At 43.9% G+C, this 19,545-nt stretch overlaps 27 non-coding genes across 27 annotated transcripts; all 27 read left to right on the top strand.

Moving 5' to 3' along the window:
* The first annotated feature begins 5,290 nt into the window (after positions 1-5,290).
* Trnal-aag (transfer RNA leucine (anticodon AAG)) lies at positions 5,291-5,372 on the top strand. The gene has a single exon. It is a non-coding gene; the product is annotated as a tRNA-Leu (tRNA).
* A 1,120-nt stretch (positions 5,373-6,492) lies between these two features.
* On the top strand, positions 6,493-6,574 carry Trnal-aag (transfer RNA leucine (anticodon AAG)). The gene has a single exon. It is a non-coding gene; the product is annotated as a tRNA-Leu (tRNA).
* Positions 6,575-7,000: 426 nt separating this feature from the next.
* Positions 7,001-7,082, top strand: Trnal-aag (transfer RNA leucine (anticodon AAG)). Its single transcript has one exon. It is a non-coding gene; the product is annotated as a tRNA-Leu (tRNA).
* A 625-nt stretch (positions 7,083-7,707) lies between these two features.
* On the top strand, positions 7,708-7,789 carry Trnal-aag (transfer RNA leucine (anticodon AAG)). The gene has a single exon. It is a non-coding gene; the product is annotated as a tRNA-Leu (tRNA).
* A 426-nt stretch (positions 7,790-8,215) lies between these two features.
* Positions 8,216-8,297, top strand: Trnal-aag (transfer RNA leucine (anticodon AAG)). The gene has a single exon. It is a non-coding gene; the product is annotated as a tRNA-Leu (tRNA).
* A 426-nt stretch (positions 8,298-8,723) lies between these two features.
* On the top strand, positions 8,724-8,805 carry Trnal-aag (transfer RNA leucine (anticodon AAG)). Its single transcript has one exon. It is a non-coding gene; the product is annotated as a tRNA-Leu (tRNA).
* A 426-nt stretch (positions 8,806-9,231) lies between these two features.
* Trnal-aag (transfer RNA leucine (anticodon AAG)) lies at positions 9,232-9,313 on the top strand. The gene has a single exon. It is a non-coding gene; the product is annotated as a tRNA-Leu (tRNA).
* A 426-nt stretch (positions 9,314-9,739) lies between these two features.
* On the top strand, positions 9,740-9,821 carry Trnal-aag (transfer RNA leucine (anticodon AAG)). Its single transcript has one exon. It is a non-coding gene; the product is annotated as a tRNA-Leu (tRNA).
* Positions 9,822-10,247: 426 nt separating this feature from the next.
* On the top strand, positions 10,248-10,329 carry Trnal-aag (transfer RNA leucine (anticodon AAG)). Its single transcript has one exon. It is a non-coding gene; the product is annotated as a tRNA-Leu (tRNA).
* Positions 10,330-10,755: 426 nt separating this feature from the next.
* On the top strand, positions 10,756-10,837 carry Trnal-aag (transfer RNA leucine (anticodon AAG)). The gene has a single exon. It is a non-coding gene; the product is annotated as a tRNA-Leu (tRNA).
* A 426-nt stretch (positions 10,838-11,263) lies between these two features.
* Trnal-aag (transfer RNA leucine (anticodon AAG)) lies at positions 11,264-11,345 on the top strand. Its single transcript has one exon. It is a non-coding gene; the product is annotated as a tRNA-Leu (tRNA).
* A 426-nt stretch (positions 11,346-11,771) lies between these two features.
* On the top strand, positions 11,772-11,853 carry Trnal-aag (transfer RNA leucine (anticodon AAG)). The gene has a single exon. It is a non-coding gene; the product is annotated as a tRNA-Leu (tRNA).
* A 426-nt stretch (positions 11,854-12,279) lies between these two features.
* Positions 12,280-12,361, top strand: Trnal-aag (transfer RNA leucine (anticodon AAG)). Its single transcript has one exon. It is a non-coding gene; the product is annotated as a tRNA-Leu (tRNA).
* Positions 12,362-12,787: 426 nt separating this feature from the next.
* On the top strand, positions 12,788-12,869 carry Trnal-aag (transfer RNA leucine (anticodon AAG)). The gene has a single exon. It is a non-coding gene; the product is annotated as a tRNA-Leu (tRNA).
* A 426-nt stretch (positions 12,870-13,295) lies between these two features.
* Trnal-aag (transfer RNA leucine (anticodon AAG)) lies at positions 13,296-13,377 on the top strand. Its single transcript has one exon. It is a non-coding gene; the product is annotated as a tRNA-Leu (tRNA).
* A 426-nt stretch (positions 13,378-13,803) lies between these two features.
* Positions 13,804-13,885, top strand: Trnal-aag (transfer RNA leucine (anticodon AAG)). The gene has a single exon. It is a non-coding gene; the product is annotated as a tRNA-Leu (tRNA).
* A 426-nt stretch (positions 13,886-14,311) lies between these two features.
* Positions 14,312-14,393, top strand: Trnal-aag (transfer RNA leucine (anticodon AAG)). The gene has a single exon. It is a non-coding gene; the product is annotated as a tRNA-Leu (tRNA).
* A 426-nt stretch (positions 14,394-14,819) lies between these two features.
* Trnal-aag (transfer RNA leucine (anticodon AAG)) lies at positions 14,820-14,901 on the top strand. The gene has a single exon. It is a non-coding gene; the product is annotated as a tRNA-Leu (tRNA).
* A 426-nt stretch (positions 14,902-15,327) lies between these two features.
* Positions 15,328-15,409, top strand: Trnal-aag (transfer RNA leucine (anticodon AAG)). The gene has a single exon. It is a non-coding gene; the product is annotated as a tRNA-Leu (tRNA).
* A 426-nt stretch (positions 15,410-15,835) lies between these two features.
* Positions 15,836-15,917, top strand: Trnal-aag (transfer RNA leucine (anticodon AAG)). The gene has a single exon. It is a non-coding gene; the product is annotated as a tRNA-Leu (tRNA).
* Positions 15,918-16,343: 426 nt separating this feature from the next.
* On the top strand, positions 16,344-16,425 carry Trnal-aag (transfer RNA leucine (anticodon AAG)). Its single transcript has one exon. It is a non-coding gene; the product is annotated as a tRNA-Leu (tRNA).
* A 426-nt stretch (positions 16,426-16,851) lies between these two features.
* Positions 16,852-16,933, top strand: Trnal-aag (transfer RNA leucine (anticodon AAG)). The gene has a single exon. It is a non-coding gene; the product is annotated as a tRNA-Leu (tRNA).
* Positions 16,934-17,359: 426 nt separating this feature from the next.
* On the top strand, positions 17,360-17,441 carry Trnal-aag (transfer RNA leucine (anticodon AAG)). The gene has a single exon. It is a non-coding gene; the product is annotated as a tRNA-Leu (tRNA).
* Positions 17,442-17,867: 426 nt separating this feature from the next.
* Positions 17,868-17,949, top strand: Trnal-aag (transfer RNA leucine (anticodon AAG)). The gene has a single exon. It is a non-coding gene; the product is annotated as a tRNA-Leu (tRNA).
* Positions 17,950-18,375: 426 nt separating this feature from the next.
* On the top strand, positions 18,376-18,457 carry Trnal-aag (transfer RNA leucine (anticodon AAG)). The gene has a single exon. It is a non-coding gene; the product is annotated as a tRNA-Leu (tRNA).
* Positions 18,458-18,883: 426 nt separating this feature from the next.
* On the top strand, positions 18,884-18,965 carry Trnal-aag (transfer RNA leucine (anticodon AAG)). Its single transcript has one exon. It is a non-coding gene; the product is annotated as a tRNA-Leu (tRNA).
* Positions 18,966-19,391: 426 nt separating this feature from the next.
* Trnal-aag (transfer RNA leucine (anticodon AAG)) lies at positions 19,392-19,473 on the top strand. The gene has a single exon. It is a non-coding gene; the product is annotated as a tRNA-Leu (tRNA).
* Positions 19,474-19,545: the final 72 nt, after the last annotated feature.

Here is a 19,545-nt window from a genome sequence, read left to right as displayed (position 1 = left end):
TATTACATGTGTACAGTACATAGGTGGAACAAGTGAGTGACACGTAGTACATGTGTACAGTACATAGGTGGAACAAGTGACAGACACGTAATACATGTGTACAGTACATGGGTGGAACAAGTGACAGACATGTATTACATGTGTACAGTACATAGGTGGAACAAGTGAGTGACACGTAGTACATGTGTACAGTACGTCGGTGGAACAAGTGACAGACACGTAGTACATGTGTACAGTTCGTCGGTGGAACAAGTGACAGACATGGATTACATGTGTACAGTACATAGGTGGAACAAGTGAGTGACACGTAGTACATGTGTACAGTACGTCGGTGGAACAAGTGACAGACACGTAATACATGTGTACAGTACATGGGTGGAACAAGTGACAGACATGTATTACATGTGTACAGTACATAGGTGGAACAAGTGAGTGACACGTAGTACATGTGTACAGTACGTCGGTGGAACAAGTGACAGACACGTAGTACATGTGTACAGTTCGTCGGTGGAACAAGTGACAGACATGGATTACATGTGTACAGTACATAGGTGGAACAAGTGAGTGACACGTAGTACATGTGTACAGTACATAGGTGGAACAAGTGACAGACACGTAGTACATGTGTACAGTACATGGGTGGAACAAGTGACAGACATGTATTACATGTGTACAGTACATAGGTGGAACAAGTGAGTGACACGTAGTACATGTGTACAGTACGTCGGTGGAACAAGTGACAGACACGTAGTACATGTGTACAGTACATTGGTGGAACAAGTGACAGATATGTATTACATGTGTACAGTACATAGGTGGAACAAGTGAGTGACACGTAGTACATGTGTACAGTACATAGGTGGAACAAGTGACAGACACGTAATACATGTGTACAGTACATAGGTGGAACAAGTGACAGACATGTAACACATGTGTACAGATCACACTACTAGGGATATAAATGCTTCGGTCACATGAAGCAGACGCTTTGGTGGCGATGTGCCTTTCAAGCAGTACGTACAGTGCAGGTCACCAACAAATATTGTAACAAATATGCAGTACATGTGTACAGTACATAGGTGTAACCTGTAATAGACACAAGGAGTTAATTTCATTGCATGGGTTTAAGCACTAATTTGGCATAATCATAAATCGTTTTGTGATATTTTGAAGCTTTTTTTCTCCTATTTCCCACTAGACTCATGGCTGTCACTTGTAATTGTATTTTTGTAGTGATATGAACTACAGATTTGGACCTTCATTCTCTTTTCGCATTGTTGTGTTTGTGCAATGAAGTAAACGGCTTCCTCATTTGTGGAAAATACTTCGGCATTAGCAATACCACGATTAAATTAACGTTTGTCTGTCAGATTGCATCAGACACTTGTGAGAGAACGTCGTTTCTATATCTCAGTTAACGAAAGAATACACAATGAAAACGCTTAGTGAAGCTATACTTTTTTCTTTAGGATGTGCTGACAACATTCTATTAATCTAATGTCTCAAACAGGAAAGGGTGTTTTTCTGGACACAACTGACCCGGTTATCACTGGCTTTGATCAGCTATCTTTCCGTCACCTGGGTGTGGTATATCTGTCAGTGAACACATCAGCTGGGCACCCACACTGGGTGAACCAATGCAAGGATCTCAAGGAACGGTTTTCGTGTTCGTGCATTTAACAAAGCATTACAGTCTCGCACAAATTAAAATCACGACACGTCGATCCATACAAGTAGAAAAGATGTCCTTACTAGAGAGCAAAAAGCTGTTTAGTTGATTTGGAAGACAAAGTATTGAGTAAGTGAATCAATCTGACCAATATCATCTTAGTAATCAGTTAGTCTCGTTTCAGAAATGTTTGAAAATAATTTCAAAGGTTTGTAACTCGATTAAGACGATTCATCAGTTTATCAACTGGGGAGCCTTGATCTTGTTCATTAACTTTCCAAACTCTCTTGGAGCACATACTTATTGTGTAATCGAAGTTCGAATGAGAGGTCTCAGCAGTTAACATCACAGTTACTTAAGTTAAATATATGTGCAATATCCTGAAACATGTTATAGCTTATTATGTCAAGATAGTATCATTTATTACATAAAAACGTGTTAAATGACAAGATCAGTCCTGTCTCGTCTCCAAACGACATGGACGCCATTCAGGACGTTGAAGTCAACACGTGGGTGATAATCAGGTAGTTTCCGCGTGCTTTATAAATGTATGCGGACGCATGCCATACATTTAATGTTCAGAAGATGGAAAATGCAGAAGTATTTGAAGATTTCTAGAAGAAGGAATATCCAGTCCACGGCCCGTTCAGGCTTGATGGGATTCCCAAGAATGTTAGTCTGATCATGCGCTACCTGACCCCCAGAACACCTGTTTGGACGACTGGGCGTCCTTTCACAGCTTCCACATGTATGCTATCAAATCAGACTAGCTGTTGTTTACATGTACCAAAATACCGCCGGGGTATATCTGTCCAGGGGGCACATTTGCCCCCATTAAGGGTAATCGTATATATGTGTACAAGTAAATTTACCCCAGAGAGTATAATTCTGTTGCTCCAGAGGTAGGGCAAATCATTTCGCTACGAGAGTATATTTGCCTCCATGGGTATTTGATGTACACAAATGCGTTTTTTAACATTATACAGCGTTTGGTTTTGGTCAGAACTTCATGATGAAACAACAAAGCATGATTTTGTGCTGAAGGAAGAAAAACAGAAGACAGAGAACACCAGCTCCGAACGTTTCTGTTACTTATTGACAGCCATGCTCATATGCATCCAGGTCCTAGCTCTGGCTTGTGTTGGTCTGTCACGATGGATCCAAATGAAAAAGCGTTCATTAATATGTAGACATAGTACTGTTCATCTTTAGCCCAATCTCTTTATCATTGTGATTTTTTAAGGCATCTATTAATTACAAAGGGAAAAGTCATCATTCAGTCTTTTCAGGAGACATCTCCACCTGCTTTTGAATTGTCCAAATGTTATTCTCCTGCGTCATTAGCACTGCTGATAGTGGGAGTAGCTCTGCTCTGCTGTAAGCTGCTGGCCTCTGTTGGAGCAAGATTTAAAGAACCAGGATGATAGGAAATAGCCTAACAGGGAGCTAACCACAGCGACGGCGATAGGTCGACATACGGTGTACCGGAGACTTGGAGAACATGGTATTCGAGCACATCGACCCGGTCGCGATGTGTGTGTCTGATTCTTCAAAACCGACATCGTCCATTGACATGAGTTCGACATTGACAGATGCATGATTGTGTGACGTTCATCGACCAAACAAGGTTTTCGCCGTTGTCAACGGGTGGATGTGGTCGTTGGGGAACTAGTTCCGTTTAGATGAAGAGCACTATGTTGATGAGTGAGTGAGTGAGTGAGTTTAGTTTTACGCCACACTCAGCAATATTACAGCTCTATGGCGGCGTTCTGTAAATAATCGAGTCTGGTCCAGACAATCCAGTGATCAACAACATGAGCCACCCGATCCCGTTAGTCGCCTCTTACGACAAGCTCAGTCGCCTTTCATGGCAAGCATGGGTTCCTGAAGGCCTATTCTACCCCGGGACCTTCACGGGTCACTATGTTGATGAAGACAAATGGATACGTTGATGAAGACGAAATCATCGTTTAGTTTGAACTTCTTGGTTGGTTTCACGAGACATGACAAACAAGTACACATGAATGAGGTGAGCGGATTTCAGCTCAACTCCAGGGCCTTTCCTACGAGCTGCGATAATCCTGCTCGCGGTCGTCCTAACACAGACAGTCGCAATACCGGACACCCACACACAGTATAGATGTGAGCATATATACAACAATGGACAGATAGAGAAACAATAGCACTTCCTTCTACAATTGATGTGATGACAGACACAGCCAAGGGGGATGACCAATAAAGACTATAAATGTCACATAATGTAATTAATGGGAGTGCCAAAGAGGAACAGGGTAGCTGGCAAAACAATGTTCTCTGTGTAGTGATAAAGATTAAGAGTGCAGATTGAATAATAATAATAATTAGATTTCCTGTGGCCTTGTTACATAGTTTTTGGTGTTTAAAAATATTTGGACATGGCTCTCCTGAAGTAGACACTAGAACACCTGAACAGTAATGGCGACTCTAATAAGTGAGCGTTTAATAATTGCGTTCAGCAAGTCAGCCATTTGGAGCCAAATGCGTGGTGCTGTGGAGTGCGGGGTGCTCCAAGATACAGGATGAAGTATTGCGAACAAGTGTGTCGCCATTTATCCAGCATTAACCACTTGACATTATCTGCCAAAACGGTATGGCAAGGTCTCATACAACAAGACAAACGACTTTCTGGATGACGGCATCATCGTTGTTTTGCCGAGGCCGGCATGAATCCGATAGAACACTTATTGGACTACCTCGATCGACAAATCAGAAGATTACAAGCGCCACCTATCACCTCAGAACAAATGAAACAATGTCTCCTACATGATGACAATGGATCACGTCGCTCGTCATTCGTCGTCTTTGGTCATCACTGCTTTCAAGTGTACCGGAATGTCTTGAAGACATTGTGCGCCTCACACACTATCTATTGTAAACCAATCAGGAGTAGCTTTATGAAGTCGAATTGGTTAAAATACCTTTGCCAAAAAGAGTTCCACATAATTCAAAATGATGGCCTAAAGGTGGCAGAGATATCTGAAACAACTGAAAAGAATCAGATTAAAAATACACATGGGTACCGTGGTACTTCTTTTCTATTCAATTGAAATGTTAGAAACTGCCACCACAACAATTTTCAAGAAAAAGGGCGGCCTAAGGCGCTGGTTTAAGGCACCAGTCTCTTCGGAGGCGTGGGTTCGAATCCCACCGCTGCCACACTTCTTTTGCTTCCTTAATCTATAGAAAATCATGTCTCCATGGCAATCGCAGCTTGGGCTATCATGAGAGCAATTGTGCAGTGAATATACTTTTCGTCAACTCTTGATTTACACTACAAATGAAGATTACCTGACAAGCTTCAATCCCAAGAAAAGACCTTTGATTTCAGACAAGAAATAAAGAAAATTAATATTGAGGTTGGTGGTCTATTTACTCCAGCTTTTGTGGCAGGAGACGTCAAAAGGCACAATTCATGTGCTGAACATTTGGGGACTCAGGCATGGACATGGCACAAGGTTTCAAGTACTGAGAATTTGCCGAATGTGGATGCCATAAGAGTTGATGTGCAGTCTGGCTGTTCCCGACAAGTAACGTAGACGTTATGGGAAACAGTTGAATAGAATCCGGTGTTACTAATGTACGGGTAGCGTGGCCGAGCGGTCTAAGGCGCTGGTTTAAGGCACCAGTCTCTTCGGAGGCGTGGGTTCGAATCCCACCGCTGCCACACTTCTTTTGCTTCCTTAATCTATAGAAAATCATGTCTCCATGGCAATCGCAGCTTGGGCTATCATGAGAGCGATTGTACCGTGAATATACTTTTCGTCAACTCTTGATTTACACTACAAATGAAGATTACCTGACAAGCTTCAATCCCAAGAAAAGACCTTTGATTTCAGACAAGAAATAAAGAAAATTAATATTCAGGTTGGTGGTCTATTTACTCCAGCTTTTGTGGCAGGAGACGTCAAAAGGCACAATTCATGTGCTGAACATTAATTTTGGGGACTCAGGTATGGACATGGCACAAGGTTTCAAGTACTGAGAATTTGCCGAATGTGGATGCCATAAGATGTGATGTGCAGCATGACTGATCAGACAAGAAATAAAGAAAATGAATATTGAGGTTGGTGGTCTATTTACTCCAGCTTTTGTGGCAGGAGACGTCAAAAGGCACAATTCATGTACTGAACATTTGGGGACTCAGGCATGGACATGGCACAAGGTTTCAAGTACTGAGAATTTGCCGAATGTGGATGCCATAAGAGGTGGTGTGTAGCCTGGCTGTTCCCGACAAGTAACGTAGACGTTATGGGAAACAGTTGAATAGAATCCGGTGTTACTAATGTACGGGTAGCGTGGCCGAGCGGTTTAAGGCACCAGTCTCTTCGGAGGCGTGGGTTCGAATCCCACCGCTGCCACACTTCTTTTGCTTCCTTAATCTATAGAAAATCATGTCTCCATGGCAATCGCAGCTTGGGCTATCATGAGAGCAATTGTACCGTGAACATACTTTTCGTCAACTCTTGATTTACACTACAAATGAAGATTACCTGACAAGCTTCAATCCCAAGAAAAGACCTTTGATTTCAGACAAGAAATAAAGAAAATTAATATTGAGGTTGGTGGTCTATTTACTCCAGCTTTTGTGGCAGGAGACGTCAAAAGGCATAATTCATGTGCTGAACATTTGGGGACTCAGGCATGGACATGGCACAAGGTTTCAAGTACTGAGAATTTGCCGAATTCGGATGCCATAAGAGGTGGTGTGCAGCCTGGCTGTTCCCGACAAGTAACGTAGACGTTATGGGAAACAGTTGAATAGAATCCGGTGGTTCTAATGTACGGGTAGCGTGGCCGAGCGGTCTAAGGCGCTGGTTTAAGGCACCAGTCTCTTCGGAGGCGTGGGTTCGAATCCCACCGCTGCCACACTTCTTTTGCTTCCTTAATCTATAGAAAATCATGTCTCCATGGCAATCGCAGCTTGGGCTATCATGAGAGCGATTGTACCGTGAATATACTTTTCGTCAACTCTTGATTTACACTACAAATGAAGATTACCTGACAAGCTTCAATCCCAAGAAAAGACCTTTGATTTCAGACAAGAAATAAAGAAAATTAATATTGAGGTTGGTGGTCTATTTACTCCAGCTTTTGTGGCAGGAGACGTCAAAAGGCACAATTCATGTGCTGAACATTTGGGGACTCAGGCATGGACATGGCACAAGGTTTCAAGTACTGAGAATTTGCCGAATGTGGATGCCATAAGAGGTGGTGTGCAGCCTGGCTGTTCCCGACAAGTAACGTAGACGTTATGGGAAACAGTTGAATAGAATCCGGTGTTACTAATGTACGGGTAGCGTGGCCGAGCGGTCTAAGGCGCTGGTTTAAGGCACCAGTCTCTTCGGAGGCGTGGGTTCGAATCCCACCGCTGCCACACTTCTTTTGCTTCCTGAATCTATAGAAAATCATGTCTCCATGGCAATCGCAGCTTGGGCTATCATGAGAGCAATTGTGCAGTGAATATACTTTTCGTCAACTCTTGATTTACACTACAAATGAAGATTACCTGACAAGCTTCAATCCCAAGAAAAGACCTTCGATTTCAGACAAGAAATAAAGAAAATTAATATTGAGGTTGGTGGTTTATTTACTCCAGCTTTTGTGGCAGGAGACGTCAAAAGGCACAATTCATGTGCTGAACATTAATTTTGGGGACTCAGGTATGGACATGGCGCAATGTTTCAAGTACTGAGAATTTGCCGAATGTGGATGCCATAAGATGTGATGTGCAGCCTGACTGATCAGACAAGAAATAAAGAAAATGAATATTGAGGTTGGTGGTCTATTTACTCCAGCTTTTGTGGCAGGAGACGTCAAAAGGCACAATTCATGTGCTGAACATTTGGGGACTCAGGCATGGACATGACACAAGGTTTCAAGTACTGAGAATTTGCCGAATGTGGATGCCATAAGAGGTGGTGTGCAGCCTGGCTGTTCCCGACAAGTAACGTAGACGTTATGGGAAACAGTTGAATAGAATCCGGTGTTACTAATGTACGGGTAGCGTGGCCGAGCGGTCTAAGGCGCTGGTTTAAGGCACCAGTCTCTTCGGAGGCGTGGGTTCGAATCCCACCGCTGCCACACTTCTTTTGCTTCCTTAATCTATAGAAAATCATGTCTCCATGGCAATCGCAGCTTGGGCTATCATGAGAGCAATTGTACCGTGAATATACTTTTCGTCAACTCTTGATTTACACTACAAATGAAGATTACCTGACAAGCTTCAATCACAAGAAAAGACCTTTGATTTCAGACAAGAAATAAAGAAAATTAATATTGAGGTTGGTGGTCTATTTACTCCAGCTTTTGTGGCAGGAGACGTCAAAAGGCACAATTCATGTGCTGAACATTTGGGGACTCAGGCATGGACATGGCACAAGGTTTCAAGTACTGAGAATTTGCCGAATGTGGATGCCATAAGAGGTGATGTGCAGCCTGGCTGTTCCCGACAAGTAACGTAGACGTTATTGGAAACAGTTGAATAGAATCCGGTGTTACTAATGTACGGGTAGCGTGGCCGAGCGGTCTAAGGCGCTGGTTTAAGGCACCAGTCTCTTCGGAGGCGTGGGTTCGAATCCCACCGCTGCCACACTTCTTTTGCTTCCTTAATCTATAGAAAATCATGTCTCCATGGCAATCGCAGCTTGGGCTATCATGAGAGCAATTGTACCGTGAATATACTTTTCGTCAACTCTTGATTTACACTACAAATGAAGATTACCTGACAAGCTTCAATCCCAAGAAAAGACCTTTGATTTCAGACAAGAAATAAAGAAAATTAATATTGAGGTTGGTGGTCTATTTACTCCAGCTTTTGTGGCAGGAGACGTCAAAAGGCACAATTCATGTGCTGAACATTTGGGGACTCAGGCATGGACATGGCACAAGGTTTCAAGTACTGAGAATTTGCCGAATGTGGATGCCATAAGAGGTGGTGTGCAGCCTGGCTGTTCCCGACAAGTAACGTAGACGTTATGGGAAACAGTTGAATAGAATCCGGTGTTACTAATGTACGGGTAGCGTGGCCGAGCGGTCTAAGGCGCTGGTTTAAGGCACCAGTCTCTTCGGAGGCGTGGGTTCGAATCCCACCGCTGCCACACTTCTTTTGCTTCCTTAATCTATAGAAAATCATGTCTCCATGGCAATCGCAGCTTGGGCTATCATGAGAGCAATTGTACCGTGAATATACTTTTCGTCAACTCTTGATTTACACTACAAATGAAGATTACCTGACAAGCTTCAATCCCAAGAAAAGACCTTTGATTTCAGACAAGAAATAAAGAAAATTAATATTGAGGTTGGTGGTCTATTTACTCCAGCTTTTGTGGCAGGAGACGTCAAAAGGCACAATTCATGTGCTGAACATTTGGGGACTCAGGCATGGACATGGCACAAGGTTTCAAGTACTGAGAATTTGCCGAATGTGGATGCCATAAGAGGTGATGTGCAGCCTGGCTGTTCCCGACAAGTAACGTAGACGTTATTGGAAACAGTTGAATAGAATCCGGTGTTACTAATGTACGGGTAGCGTGGCCGAGCGGTCTAAGGCGCTGGTTTAAGGCACCAGTCTCTTCGGAGGCGTGGGTTCGAATCCCACCGCTGCCACACTTCTTTTGCTTCCTTAATCTATAGAAAATCATGTCTCCATGGCAATCGCAGCTTGGGCTATCATGAGAGCAATTGTACCGTGAATATACTTTTCGTCAACTCTTGATTTACACTACAAATGAAGATTACCTGACAAGCTTCAATCCCAAGAAAAGACCTTTGATTTCAGACAAGAAATAAAGAAAATTAATATTGAGGTTGGTGGTCTATTTACTCCAGCTTTTGTGGCAGGAGACGTCAAAAGGCACAATTCATGTGCTGAACATTTGGGGACTCAGGCATGGACATGGCACAAGGTTTCAAGTACTGAGAATTTGCCGAATGTGGATGCCATAAGAGGTGGTGTGTAGCCTGGCTGTTCCCGACAAGTAACGTAGACGTTATGGGAAACAGTTGAATAGAATCCGGTGTTACTAATGTACGGGTAGCGTGGCCGAGCGGTCTAAGGCGCTGGTTTAAGGCACCAGTCTCTTCGGAGGCGTGGGTTCGAATCCCACCGCTGCCACACCTCTTTTGCTTCCTTAATCTATAGAAAATCATGTCTCCATGGCAATCGCAGCTTGGGCTATCATGAGAGCGATTGCACCGTGAATATACTTTTCGTCAACTCTTGATTTACACTACAAATGAAGATTACCTGACAAGCTTCAATCACAAGAAAAGACCTTTGATTTCAGACAAGAAATAAAGAAAATTAATATTGAGGTTGGTGGTCTATTTACTCCAGCTTTTGTGGCAGGAGACGTCAAAAGGCACAATTCATGTGCTGAACATTTGGGGACTCAGGCATGGACACGGCACAAGGTTTCAAGTACTGAGAATTTTCCGAATGTGGATGCCATAAGAGTTGATGTGCAGCCTGGCTCTTCCCGACAAGTAACGTAGACGTTATGGGAAACAGTTGAATAGAATCCGGTGTTACTAATGTACGGGTAGCGTGGCCGAGCGGTCTAAGGCGCTGGTTTAAGGCACCAGTCTCTTCGGAGGCGTGGGTTCGAATCCCACCGCTGCCACACTTCTTTTGCTTCCTTAATCTATAGAAAATCATGTCTCCATGGCAATCGCAGCTTGGGCTATCATGAGAGCAATTGTACCGTGAATATACTTTTCGTCAACTCTTGATTTACACTACAAATGAAGATTACCTGACAAGCTTCAATCCCAAGAAAAGACCTTTGATTTCAGACAAGAAATAAAGAAAATGAATATTCAGGTTGGTGGTCTATTTACTTCAGCTTTTGTGGCAGGAGACGTCAAAAGGCACAATTCATGTGCTGAACATTTGGGGACTCAGGCATGGACATGGCACAAGGTTTCAAGTACTGAGAATTTGCCGAATGTGGATGCCATAAGAGGTGATGTGCAGCCTGGCTCTTCCCGACAAGTAACGTAGACGTTATTGGAAACAGTTGAATAGAATCCGGTGTTACTAATGTACGGGTAGCGTGGCCGAGCGGTCTAAGGCGCTGGTTTAAGGCACCAGTCTCTTCGGAGGCGTGGGTTCAAATCCCACCGCTGCCACACTTCTTTTGCTTCCTTAATCTATAGAAAATCATGTCTCCATGGCAATCGCAGCTTGGGCTATCATGAGAGCAATTGTACCGTGAATATACTTTTCGTCAACTCTTGATTTACACTACAAATGAAGATTACCTGACAAGCTTCAATCCCAAGAAAAGACCTTTGATTTCAGACAAGAAATAAAGAAAATTAATATTGAGGTTGGTGGTCTATTTACTCCAGCTTTTGTGGCAGGAGACGTCAAAAGGCACAATTCATGTGCTGAACATTTGGGGACTCAGGCATGGACATGGCACAAGGTTTCAAGTACTGAGAATTTGCCGAATGTGGATGCCATAAGAGGTGATGTGCAGCCTGGCTGTTCCCGACAAGTAACGTAGACGTTATGGGAAACAGTTGAATAGAATCCGGTGCTTCTAATGTACGGGTAGCGTGGCCGAGCGGTCTAAGGCGCTGGTTTAAGGCACCAGTCTCTTCGGAGGCGTGGGTTCGAATCCCACCGCTGCCACACTTCTTTTGCTTCCTTAATCTATAGAAAATCATGTCTCCATGGCAATCGCAGCTTGGGCTATCATGAGAGCAATTGTACCGTGAATATACTTTTCGTCAACTCTTGATTTACACTACAAATGAAGATTACCTGACAAGCTTCAATCCCAAGAAAAGACCTTTGATTTCAGACAAGAAATAAAGAAAATTAATATTGAGGTTGGTGGTCTATTTACTCCAGCTTTTGTGGCAGGAGACGTCAAAAGGCACAATTCATGTGCTGAACATTTGGGGACTCAGGCATGGACATGGCACAAGGTTTCAAGTACTGAGAATTTGCCGAATGTGGATGCCATAAGAGGTGATGTGCAGCCTGGCTCTTCCCGACAAGTAACGTAGACGTTATGGGAAACAGTTGAATAGAATCCGGTGCTTCTAATGTACGGGTAGCGTGGCCGAGCGGTCTAAGGCGCTGGTTTAAGGCACCAGTCTCTTCGGAGGCGTGGGTTCGAATCCCACCGCTGCCACACTTCTTTTGCTTCCTTAATCTATAGAAAATCATGTCTCCATGGCAATCGCAGCTTGGGCTATCATGAGAGCAATTGTACCGTGAATATACTTTTCGTCAACTCTTGATTTACACTACAAATGAAGATTACCTGACAAGCTTCAATCACAAGAAAAGACCTTTGATTTCAGACAAGAAATAAAGAAAATTAATATTGAGGTTGGTGGTCTATTTACTCCAGCTTTTGTGGCAGGAGACGTCAAAAGGCACAATTCATGTGCTGAACATTTGGGGACTCAGGCATGGACACGGCACAAGGTTTCAAGTACTGAGAATTTTCCGAATGTGGATGCCATAAGAGTTGATGTGCAGCCTGGCTCTTCCCGACAAGTAACGTAGACGTTATGGGAAACAGTTGAATAGAATCCGGTGTTACTAATGTACGGGTAGCGTGGCCGAGCGGTCTAAGGCGCTGGTTTAAGGCACCAGTCTCTTCGGAGGCGTGGGTTCGAATCCCACCGCTGCCACACTTCTTTTGCTTCCTTAATCTATAGAAAATCATGTCTCCATGGCAATCGCAGCTTGGGCTATCATGAGAGCAATTGTACCGTGAATATACTTTTCGTCAACTCTTGATTTACACTACAAATGAAGATTACCTGACAAGCTTCAATCCCAAGAAAAGACCTTTGATTTCAGACAAGAAATAAAGAAAATGAATATTCAGGTTGGTGGTCTATTTACTTCAGCTTTTGTGGCAGGAGACGTCAAAAGGCACAATTCATGTGCTGAACATTTGGGGACTCAGGCATGGACATGGCACAAGGTTTCAAGTACTGAGAATTTGCCGAATGTGGATGCCATAAGAGGTGATGTGCAGCCTGGCTGTTCCCGACAAGTAACGTAGACGTTATTGGAAACAGTTGAATAGAATCCGGTGTTACTAATGTACGGGTAGCGTGGCCGAGCGGTCTAAGGCGCTGGTTTAAGGCACCAGTCTCTTCGGAGGCGTGGGTTCAAATCCCACCGCTGCCACACTTCTTTTGCTTCATTAATCTATAGAAAATCATGTCTCCATGGCAATCGCAGCTTGGGCTATCATGAGAGCAAATGTACCGTGAATATACTTTTCGTCAACTCTTGATTTACACTACAAATGAAGATTACCTGACAAGCTTCAATCCCAAGAAAAGACCTTTGATTTCAGACAAGAAATAAAGAAAATGAATATTGAGGTTGGTGGTCTATTTACTCCAGCTTTTGTGGCAGGAGACGTCAAAAGGCACAATTCATGTGCTGAACATTTGGGGACTCAGGCATGGACATGGCGCAAGGTTTCAAGTACTGAGAATTTGCCGAATGTGGATGCCATAAGAGGTGATGTGCAGCCTGGCTGTTCCCGACAAGTAACGTAGACGTTATGGGAAACAGTTGAATAGAATCCGGTGCTTCTAATGTACGGGTAGCGTGGCCGAGCGGTCTAAGGCGCTGGTTTAAGGCACCAGTCTCTTCGGAGGCGTGGGTTCGAATCCCACCGCTGCCACACTTCTTTTGCTTCCTTAATCTATAGAAAATCATGTCTCCATGGCAATCGCAGCTTGGGCTATCATGAGAGCAATTGTACCGTGAATATACTTTTCGTCAACTCTTGATTTACACTACAAATGAAGATTACCTGACAAGCTTCAATCCCAAGAAAAGACCTTTGATTTCAGACAAGAAATAAAGAAAATGAATATTGAGGTTGGTGGTCTATTTACTCCAGCTTTTGTGGCAGGAGACGTCAAAAGGCACAATTCATGTGCTGAACATTTGGGGACTCAGGCATGGACATGGCACAAGGTTTCAAGTACTGAGAATTTGCCGAATGTGGATGCCATAAGAGGTGATGTGCAGCCTGGCTCTTCCCGACAAGTAACGTAGACGTTATGGGAAACAGTTGAATAGAATCCGGTGCTTCTAATGTACGGGTAGCGTGGCCGAGCGGTCTAAGGCGCTGGTTTAAGGCACCAGTCTCTTCGGAGGCGTGGGTTCGAATCCCACCGCTGCCACACTTCTTTTGCTTCCTTAATCTATAGAAAATCATGTCTCCATGGCAATCGCAGCTTGGGCTATCATGAGAGCAATTGTACCGTGAATATACTTTTCGTCAACTCTTGATTTACACTACAAATGAAGATTACCTGACAAGCTTCAATCCCAAGAAAAGACCTTTGATTTCAGACAAGAAATAAAGAAAATGAATATTCAGGTTGGTGGTCTATTTACTTCAGCTTTTGTGGCAGGAGACGTCAAAAGGCACAATTCATGTGCTGAACATTTGGGGACTCAGGCATGGACATGGCACAAGGTTTCAAGTACTGAGAATTTGCCGAATGTGGATGCCATAAGAGGTGATGTGCAGCCTGGCTGTTCCCGACAAGTAACGTAGACGTTATTGGAAACAGTTGAATAGAATCCGGTGCTACTAATGTACGGGTAGCGTGGCCGAGCGGTCTAAGGCGCTGGTTTAAGGCACCAGTCTCTTCGGAGGCGTGGGTTCAAATCCCACCGCTGCCACACTTCTTTTGCTTCATTAATCTATAGAAAATCATGTCTCCATGGCAATCGCAGCTTGGGCTATCATGAGAGCAATTGTACCGTGAATATACTTTTCGTCAACTCTTGATTTACACTACAAATGAAGATTACCTGACAAGCTTCAATCCCAAGAAAAGACCTTTGATTTCAGACAAGAAATAAAGAAAATTAATATTGAGGTTGGTGGTCTATTTACTCCAGCTTTTGTGGCAGGAGACGTCAAAAGGCACAATTCATGTGCTGAACATTTGGGGACTCAGGCATGGACATGGCACAAGGTTTCAAGTACTGAGAATTTGCCGAATGTGGATGCCATAAGAGGTGATGTGCAGCCTGGCTCTTCCCGACAAGTAACGTAGACGTTATGGGAAACAGTTGAATAGAATCCGGTGCTTCTAATGTACGGGTAGCGTGGCCGAGCGGTCTAAGGCGCTGGTTTAAGGCACCAGTCTCTTCGGAGGCGTGGGTTCGAATCCCACCGCTGCCACACTTCTTTTGCTTCCTTAATCTATAGAAAATCATGTCTCCATGGCAATCGCAGCTTGGGCTATCATGAGAGCAATTGTACCGTGAATATACTTTTCGTCAACTCTTGATTTACACTACAAATGAAGATTACCTGACAAGCTTCAATCCCAAGAAAAGACCTTTGATTTCAGACAAGAAATAAAGAAAATTAATATTGAGGTTGGTGGTCTATTTACTCCAGCTTTTGTGGCAGGAGACGTCAAAAGGCACAATTCATGTGCTGAACATTTGGGGACTCAGGCATGGACATGGCACAAGGTTTCAAGTACTGAGAATTTGCCGAATGTGGATGCCATAAGAGGTGATGTGCAGCCTGGCTCTTCCCGACAAGTAACGTAGACGTTATGGGAAACAGTTGAATAGAATCCGGTGCTTCTAATGTACGGGTAGCGTGGCCGAGCGGTCTAAGGCGCTGGTTTAAGGCACCAGTCTCTTCGGAGGCGTGGGTTCGAATCCCACCGCTGCCACACTTCTTTTGCTTCCTTAATCTATAGAAAATCATGTCTCCATGGCAATCGCAGCTTGGGCTATCATGAGAGCAATTGTACCGTGAATATACTTTTCGTCAACTCTTGATTTACACTACAAATGAAGATTACCTGACAAGCTTCAATCCCAAGAAAAGACCTTTGATTTCAGACAAGAAATAAAGAAAATGAATATTGAGGTTGGTGGTCTATTTACTCCAGCTTTTGTGGCAGGAGACGTCAAAAGGCACAATTCATGTGCTGAACATTTGGGGACTCAGGCATGGACATGGCACAAGGTTTCAAGTACTGAGAATTTGCCGAATGTGGATGCCATAAGAGGTGATGTGCAGCCTGGCTCTTCCCGACAAGTAACGTAGACGTTATGGGAAACAGTTGAATAGAATCCGGTGCTTCTAATGTACGGGTAGCGTGGCCGAGCGGTCTAAGGCGCTGGTTTAAGGCACCAGTCTCTTCGGAGGCGTGGGTTCGAATCCCACCGCTGCCACACTTCTTTTGCTTCCTTAATCTATAGAAAATCATGTCTCCATGGCCATCGCAGCTTGGGCTATCATGAGAGCAATTGTACCGTGAATATACTTTTCGTCAACTCTTGATTTACACTACAAATGAAGATTACCTGACAAGCTTCAATCCCAAGAAAAGACCTTTGATTTCAGACAAGAAATAAAGAAAATTAATATTGAGGTTGGTGGTCTATTTACTCCAGCTTTTGTGGCAGGAGACGTCAAAAGGCACAATTCATGTGCTGAACATTTGGGGACTCAGGCATGGACATGGCACAAGGTTTCAAGTACTGAGAATTTGCCGAATGTGGATGCCATAAGAGGTGGTGTGTAGCCTGGCTGTTCCCGACAAGTAACGTAGACGTTATGGGAAACAGTTGAATAGAATCCGGTGTTACTAATGTACGGGTAGCGTGGCCGAGCGGTCTAAGGCGCTGGTTTAAGGCACCAGTCTCTTCGGAGGCGTGGGTTCGAATCCCACCGTCGCCACACTTCTTTTGCTTCCTTAATCTATAGAAAATCATGTCTCCATGGCAATCGCAGCTTGGGCTATCATGAGAGCACTTGTACCGTGAATATACTTTTCGTCAACTCTTGATTTACACTACAAATGAAGATTACCTGACAAGCTTCAATCCCAAGAAAAGACCTTTGATTTCAGACAAGAAATAAAGAAAATGAATATTGAGGTTGGTGGTCTATTTACTCCAGCTTTTGTGGCAGGAGACGTCAAAAGGCACAATTCATGTGCTGAACATTTGGGGACTCAGGCATGGACATGGCACAAGGTTTCAAGTACTGAGAATTTTCCGAATGTGGATGCCATAAGAGGTGATGTGCAGCCTGGCTGTTCCCGACAAGTAACGTAGACGTTATGGGAAACAGTTGAATAGAATCCGGTGTTACTAATGTACGGGTAGCGTGGCCGAGCGGTCTAAGGCGCTGGTTTAAGGCACCAGTCTCTTCGGAGGCGTGGGTTCGAATCCCACCGCTGCCACACTTCTTTTGCTTCCTTAATCTATAGAAAATCATGTCTCCATGGCAATCGCAGCTTGGGCTATCATGAGAGCAATTGTACCGTGAATATACTTTTCGTCAACTCTTGATTTACACTACAAATGAAGATTACCTGACAAGCTTCAATCCCAAGAAAAGACCTTTGATTTCAGACAAGAAATAAAGAAAATTAATATTGAGGTTGGTGGTCTATTTACTCCAGCTTTTGTGGCAGGAGACGTCAAAAGGCACAATTCATGTGCTGAACATTTGGGGACTCAGGCATGGACATGGCACAAGGTTTCAAGTACTGAGAATTTGCCGAATGTGGATGCCATAAGATGTGATGTGCAGCCTGGCTGTTCCCGACAAGTAACGTAGACGTTATGGGAAACAGTTGAATAGAATCCGGTGTTACTAATGTACGGGTAGCGTGGCCGAGCGGTCTAAGGCGCTGGTTTAAGGCACCAGTCTCTTCGGAGGCGTGGGTTCGAATCCCACCGCTGCCACACTTCTTTTGCTTCCTTAATCTATAGAAAATCATGTCTCCATGGCCATCGCAGCTTGGGCTATCATGAGAGCAATTGTACCGTGAATATACTTTTCGTCAACTCTTGATTTATTCTACAAATGAAGATTACCTGACAAGCTTCAATCCCAAGAAAAGACCTTTGATTTCAGACAAGAAATAAAGAAAATTAATATTGAGGTTGGTGGTCTATTTCCTCCAGGTTTTGTGGCAGGAGACGTCAAAAGGCACAATTCATGTGCTGAACATTTGGGGACTCAGGCATGGACATGGCACAAGGTTTCAAGTACTGAGAATTTGCCGAATGTGGATGCCATAAGAGTTGATGTGCAGCCTGGCTGTTCCCGACAAGTAACGTAGACGTTATGGGAAACAGTTGAATAGAATCCGGTGCTGCTAATGTACGGGTAGCGTGGCCGAGCGGTGTAAGGCGCTGGTTTAAGGCACCAGTCTTTTCGGAGGCGTGGGTTCGAATCCCACCGCTGGCACACTTCTTTTGCTTCCTTAATCTATAGAAAATCATGTCTCCATGGCAATGACAGCTTGGGCTATCATGAGAGCAATTGTACCGTGAATATACTTTTCGTCAACTCTTGATTTATACTACAAATGAAGATTACCTGACAAGCTTCAATCCCAAGAAAAGACCTTTGATTTCAGACAAGAAATAAAGAAAATTAATATTGAGGTTGGTGGTCTATTTACTCCAGCTTTTGTGGCAGGAGACGTCAAAAGGCACAATTCATGTGCTGAACATTTGGGGACTCAGGCATGGACATGGCACAAGGTTTCAAGTACTGAGAATTTTCCGAATGTGGATGCCATAAGAGTTGATGTGCAGCCTGGCTGTTCCCGACAAGTAACGTAGACGTTATGGGAAACAGTTGAATAGAATCCGGTGGTGCTAATGTACGGGTAGCGTGGCCGAGCGGTCTAAGGCGCTGGTTTAAGGCACCAGTCTTTTCGGAGGCGTGGGTTCGAATCCCACCGCTGCCACACTTCTTTTGCTTCCTTAATCTATAGAAAATCATGTCTCCATGGCAATCACAGCTTGGGCTATCATGAGAGCAATTGTACCATGAATATACTTTTCGTCAACTCTTGATTTACACTACAAATGAAGATTACCTGACAAGCTTCAATCCCAAGAAAAGACCTTTGATTTCAGACAAGAAATAAAGAAAATTAATATTGAGGTTGGTGGTCTATTTACTCCAGCTTTTGTGGCAGGAGACGTCAAAAGGCACAATTCATGTGCTGAACATTTGGGGACTCAGGCATGGACATGGCACAAGGTTTCAAGTACTGAGAATTTGCCGAATGTGGATGCCATAAGATGTGATGTGCAGCCTGGCTCTTCCAGACAAGTAACGTAGACGTTATTGGAAACAGTTGAATAGAATCCGGTGTTACTAATGTACGGGTAGCGTGGCCGAGCGGTGTAAGGCGCTGGTTTAAGGCACCAGTCTCTTCGGAGGCGTGGGTTCGAATCCCACCGCTGCCACACTTCTTTTGCTTCCTTAATCTATAGAAAATCATGTCTCAATGGCAATCGCAGCTTGGGCTATCATGAGAGCAATTGTACCGTGAATATACTTTTCGTCAACTCTTGATTTACACTACAAATGAAGATTACCTGACAAGCTTCAATCCCAAGAAAAGACCTTTGATTTCAGACAAGAAATAAAGAAAATTAATATTGAGGTTGGTGGTCTATTTACTCCAGCTTTTGTGGCAGGAGACGTCAAAAGGCACAATTCATGTGCTGAACATTTGGGGACTCAGGCATGGACATGGCACAAGGTTTCAAGTACTGAGAATTTGCCGAATGTGGATGCCATAAGAGGTGATGTGCAGCCTGGCTGTTCCCGACAAGTAACGTAGACGTTATGGGAAACAGTTGAATAGAATCCGGTGGTGCTAATGTACGGGTAGCGTGGCCGAGCGGTGTAAGGCGCTGGTTTAAGGCACCAGTCTCTTCGGAGGCGTGGGTTCGAATCCCACCGCTGCCACACTTCTTTTGCTTCCTTAATCTATAGAAAATCATGTCTCCATGGCAATCGCAGCTTGGGCTATCATGAGAG

This window comes from Haliotis asinina, chromosome 1 (genome assembly GCF_037392515.1).
Source record: "Haliotis asinina isolate JCU_RB_2024 chromosome 1, JCU_Hal_asi_v2, whole genome shotgun sequence".
NCBI classification, from domain to species: Eukaryota; Metazoa; Mollusca; class Gastropoda; order Lepetellida; family Haliotidae; genus Haliotis; species Haliotis asinina.
This window is presented reverse-complemented; position numbering and strand designations above follow the sequence as displayed.